This window comes from Cydia amplana, chromosome 14 (genome assembly GCF_948474715.1).
Source record: "Cydia amplana chromosome 14, ilCydAmpl1.1, whole genome shotgun sequence".
NCBI classification, from domain to species: Eukaryota; Metazoa; Arthropoda; class Insecta; order Lepidoptera; family Tortricidae; genus Cydia; species Cydia amplana.
The window spans coordinates 32,530-39,050 of NC_086082.1; positions in this window are offsets into that span (position 1 = coordinate 32,530).

The following is a 6,521-nucleotide window of genomic DNA, read 5'->3' on the forward strand; positions in this document are numbered from 1 at the left end:
CATTCAACTTTATAAAAACCAAATGCATATTGTCTGTGGTGACTTTAATGGGTGGCACACATCATGGGGCTCAGCGAAGAACAATGATAGAGGCAGGCTTATTTATGACATTGCTCTAAATAACGACTTTGTTACATGCAACTTCGGCGCCGAACCGACTTTTGAAGCAACAACACATAGCAGAATAAGAACATCAGTGATCGATCTAACTCTGGTTTCTGCAACTTTCGCAGATAAAATTGAAGAATGGAAAGTTAACCATGCTATCACACCCTCCTCAGATCACCATGCCATCCAATTTAAAATAAATCTTAACAGTAATAAGGTCAAAAAGAAAACATCTACAACCACTTTTAAATATAACACTAGTCAGGCCGATTGGAATGAATTCGAAACCATCTTAAAAGAAAATATAACTACATCTGGCTATGACACTACTGACATTGATAACTTAAACCCTAATCAATTAGATACATATATAAGCAGCATAACCAATGTCATTACTAATACATGTAACAATGTTTTTAGGAGAAATACGCCTTTAACAAGAATACCTTGGTGGACCCCAGAACTGACTATATTAAAGAAAAAGGTAATACATTTGCACCACCGATTACAGGATTTAAAGAGGGGAAATAAGGACTTGACTGGGATTATTGCGGAACTCAATGAGGCCCGTGATGAATACGCCCAAAAAATGCGAGATACATCCACCAAAGCCTTCAGAGAGTTCTGCAATAAGCAAGGGAAAGACGACGTCTGGTCAGTCACTAACAGGCTCCTTAAATGCAAACCCCCGCCGCTACCGCCTGCCACGTTAAGAATTGAAGGAGACCGTTACACAACTACTGCGATTGACACAGCGGAGAAACTTACCACCAAATTCTTCCCCGATGACGACCCAAGTGAAGACGCACCCTGCCACACTCTGGTCCGAAAATACACTCAAGTTAATAACAACCAATACGTAGATAATAATGAAAAGCCATTTACTATCGCTGAAATTAAAGAAGCAATTAAATATATGTCATCTAAAAAAGCTCCTGGCTTAGACCATTTAACCGCAGATATCTGCAAACATTTCATAGACATATATCCCGAATTAATGACTAAAATATATAATAGATGCCTTACGATTAATTACTTTCCCACTGCCTGGAAATGCGCCTACATAAAAACAATACCTAAACCTAATAAAGACAATTATAACTGTATATCTTCCTATCGGCCTATTGGACTGATAAACGTTTTCGGTAAAATACTAGAAAAACTAATAGCGAAACGTCTAACATATCACATGCAAAAGACTTCTGCATGCAGTGATCATCAGTACGGTTTTAAGGAGCAACGCTCAACCACTGATGCACTGCATAAAGCAATAAATATTATCAGGGAGGCTAAGGCAGAAAAGAAGCTGGTACTGGTTATATCACTGGACATTCAAGGAGCGTTTGATCATGCCTGGTGGCCAGCCCTGTTAAAACGGCTAAAACAAACCAAATGTCCTGCAAACATATATCACATCATACAGAGCTATCTGACTAATCGCACTGTAACCCTTAATTATGCAGACGCATCGATAAGTAAAGCACAGACTAGAGGTTGCGTCCAAGGGTCAGTCCTTGGACCCATCTTTTGGAACACGATAATTGATTCGCTACTAGTTCAGAGTCTGCCACCAGGAAATTACATGCAGGCCTACGCTGACGATGTGTTGCTTATATGTACTGGGGAAGATCTCACGCAGTTAGAGCGTAACGCCAATTCAGTGCTCGAAGGAGTATATAAATGGGGCATTGATAACAAATTAGCTTTTGGACCCCAGAAAACTAAAATGCTTACACCAACCCCCAAGGCCAAGGCTGCAAAGGTCCAAATGAATGGTATAAACATAAAATTTGACACTAAATTTAAACTACTAGGCGTGATAATAGATGAACACCTAACTTTTGTTGACCACAGTGCATATATCATCAAAAAGGCGCAGTCCATATACAAGAAGCTCTGTATCTATATTAAGCCAACTTGGGGGATCCACGCTGGAAATGTGAACACCATCTACAGGCAGGTAATTGAACCGATAGTTACCTATGCGGCAGAGATATGGCACCCCGCTGTAAAGTATAAAAAGGTCATTGGTTCATTACTTAGCCTCCAGCGTGGTTTCGCAATAAAGATGATACATGGTTTCAGGACATTACCGACTGTAGCATCTATCGCACTGGCCGGGTTGACACCCCTTCACCTAAAAGTCCAAGAGGTTGCCTCGACGGAAAAGGTGAAGCGTACACAGATAACTGAGTACTTGCCAAACGATATAAAGTACGATAAAAGGGTCTCCGTTACCGAATTGCTACATCCCGCGGATAGAATAGATATTACATTCAAAGAAGTTTTTAATCAGGAACAACTTGACCTATACTATGAAGATAATGAAATGCACAGGGTCTTCACCGACGGAAGTAGGCACGACGGGTTGGTCGGTGCGGCTGTTGTGATTGACTACCCTGACGGTAGGAGTTTAATGAAGAAACTCAAGTTACACAGCAGCTGCACTGTATTCCAGGCCGAGTGCTTAGCAGTAGAAAGTGCTTGTAGAGAGTGCATTGAACAAGAATTACCAAAGGTCGCTGTTTTCTCGGACTCCAAAGCTGCACTGATGGAAATCTCTAATCGTAGCAGTACAAACAGCATTGTGAACAGAATTCATAAGTTATTATATAATATCAGGGAGTCTGGGAAAACAGCGATACAATTCTGCTGGATTAAGGCGCATGTTGGCCTGATCGGGAACGAAAGGGCTGACATGGCGGCCAAAGCTGCAGCAGCATTACATAAGTCACCAGATTACGATCTTTTCCCGCTGTCGTATCACAAAATCAACCATAAGAAATACATTTTCGAGAAGCAGAGTAAATGGTATGAGGACAGCACGACTGGCAGACACATGAAAAAGTACTTACCTAGCATCGAAACAATCAGAAAGCTGCGCGGCTCTATGTCAGTCAGTTTTCAGTTGACTCAAATACTCACGGGGCATGGCTATCATAAAACATACTTACACCGCTTCAAGATAGCAGATGACAACCGATGCCCCTGTGACAATACTACCTGTCAAACTATTGACCATCTATTAACACAGTGCCCGTATTATGACCGAGCTCGTATTGAGCACGAAATAATATGCCAAAATATCAATATAGATCCTTATGACATCAATAGTATAATAACTAAGGAAACATCTATAGAATCGTTCAATAAATTCATAAATAAAATTATAAACAGTTTAAAGAAATTCAATAATACTTAAAGTTAACTATTAAATCATAGTACAAATATAACAGTTTAAACAATTTATAAAGATTAATAAATTATAGATAAAACTTAAAAACCATAGTTCTAATATTATAAAAATAATTCATATAAAAAACTTGAAATAATGTCGCCCGTATCCTTTGCGGGGACATTATATTCAAGATTAAAGGTAATGCGATGCCGGGTCTCAAATTAGTTGAGCCCCGGCGCCCACACATAAGATTAATAGAAATATCAGAATTATAGCCGCAGGGGCAATGGTCGCCCGTATTGATAGCGAGGGCCATTCTCCCATAATAATATAGTATATTAAAAAAAAAAAAAAAAACCTAACCTAACCTAACCTAACCTAACCTAACCTAACCTAACCTAACTCGAAACATAACCTAACTCGAAACATAACCTAACTCGAAACATAACCTAACTCGAAACATAACCTAACTCGAAACATAACCTAACTCGAAACATAACCTAACTCGAAACATAACCTAACTCGAAACATAACCTAACTCGAAACATAACCTAACTCGAAACATAACCTAACTCGAAACATAACCTAACTCGAAACATAACCTAACTCGAAACATAACCTAACTCGAAACATAACCTAACTCGAAACATAACCTAACTCGAAACATAACCTAACTCGAAACATAACCTAACTCGAAACATAACCTAACTCGAAACATAACCTAACTCGAAACATAACCTAACTCGAAACATAACCTAACTCGAAACATAACCTAACTCGAAACATAACCTAACTCGAAACATAACCTAACTCGAAACATAACCTAACTCGAAACATAACCTAACTCGAAACATAACCTAACTCGAAACATAACCTAACTCGAAACATAACCTAACTCGAAACATAACCTAACTCGAAACATAACCTAACTCGAAACATAACCTAACTCGAAACATAACCTAACTCGAAACATAACCTAACTCGAAACATAACCTAACTCGAAACATAACCTAACTCGAAACATAACCTAACTCGAAACATAACCTAACTCGAAACATAACCTAACTCGAAACATAACCTAACTCGAAACATAACCTAACTCGAAACATAACCTAACTCGAAACATAACCTAACTCGAAACATAACCTAACTCGAAACATAACCTAACTCGAAACATAACCTAACTCGAAACATAACCTAACTCGAAACATAACCTAACTCGAAACATAACCTAACTCGAAACATAACCTAACTCGAAACATAACCTAACTCGAAACATAACCTAACTCGAAACATAACCTAACTCGAAACATAACCTAACTCGAAACATAACCTAACTCGAAACATAACCTAACTCGAAACATAACCTAACTCGAAACATAACCTAACTCGAAACATAACCTAACTCGAAACATAACCTAACTCGAAACATAACCTAACTCGAAACATAACCTAACTCGAAACATAACCTAACTCGAAACATAACCTAACTCGAAACATAACCTAACTCGAAACATAACCTAACTCGAAACATAACCTAACTCGAAACATAACCTAACTCGAAACATAACCTAACTCGAAACATAACCTAACTCGAAACATAACCTAACTCGAAACATAACCTAACTCGAAACATAACCTAACTCGAAACATAACCTAACTCGAAACATAACCTAACTCGAAACATAACCTAACTCGAAACATAACCTAACTCGAAACATAACCTAACTCGAAACATAACCTAACTCGAAACATAACCTAACTCGAAACATAACCTAACTCGAAACATAACCTAACTCGAAACATAACCTAACTCAAAACCTTTTTTTTTTTTTTTTGACGCAGGGGAAATGCATTTATGCATCCACCCCGGCCTGGAGAGGCCCATCATGGGGTGGTATGTGGGACTCGCTCCTCCCGTAACTCCCTCTGCTAATCAGAGGGAGGCGAGGAAAATACCCACTAAAACCCCTGCGGCGTTACCCTCTCTGCCGTTATAGGGGAGCATCGTGAGGTCACTAATATTCTACCACGATGCTCCCCCGGCCTCCCCGGCTGTTCACCGGAGGCACCCTCACAATAAATGAGGGATTGTGTAACGCTACACCCCCTCCTCGAGCGTGTAGAGCCTCATTTGCGGGTCCCCAGCCCGCAGCTCTACTGGGGAATCAAGGCATTGACGAATTGCCGCCGCCTGATTCCCCTCCGTCTTTGTCGTAGCGGATGCGCATCGGCTCTGGCCTCGCGCGCCCGCTCCGCTTCCTCTTTCCTTCTCATAACTTTCTCACAGAAGTTATGGAACGCCGCCCAAGATCTCTCGCTGACTAGAATTTTTTTTTTGCTACTATATTGTGCAGCGAGAGATCATCCACGTTCAGGGCCATTTCCAGTTCCCATCTCTCAGGGGCCCAGGTTGGGCATTCCACCATCGTGTGATAGGCGGTGTTGTCTTCGTACCCGCAATGGTGACAAACCGGTGAAGGTTTGACCTCGGCGAACCTTATTGTGTACAGGTAATGACCGAAGCAGCCGTGTCCAGTCATTACCTGCACTTGTCTGTACGTAAGAGTACCTCTTTTTCGGTCTAGCCAGCTGTCAAAAGATGTGAGGAGCGCCCCTATGGTATACGTACCATAGGGCTCGTCCTCCAGCTGGCTTTTCCAACGATCTCTTGCTCTCTTCTTTTCCGCATCAAGCCGAGCCTCCAACTCTCTGGGAGCCAGACGCTCATCGGCGATGCGTAACTCCGTCCGCCGATGGTACCTCTCAGCCAGGAGTTGGGCGTCAAGGTCCCACGGTATGGTGCCGGCGAGGGCGCAAGCGGCTGCATGCCCCATAGGGCAACGCATCATAAGAGGGTACAAAACTATGGTTTTGTACCCTCTTATGATGCGTTGCGCAATCACTCTCTGCGGCCTTCGGAGGAGGGCCCTCGTTTTGCTGTTAAGCCTCCCGGCCCATATAGGTGCCCCGTATAGTGCCATACTGCGAACCACGTTCGCATATAGGCGTCGACATGGAGCTTGTGGGCCTCCTACATTGGACAATAGCCGGCTCAACGCCGAAGCGGCACCAACGAGCCGAGGAACCAGGTTGGTAAAATGTTCCTCGAACTCCCACTTGCTATCCAAGACTAGGCCCAATTTGATGTGGGCCCTCAGGGGGACCGCCTCACCCCCTACTGGGATCACATCGTTGGGCCTCAGTCTCCAGCCTCTTCTTTTGAAGACCACGG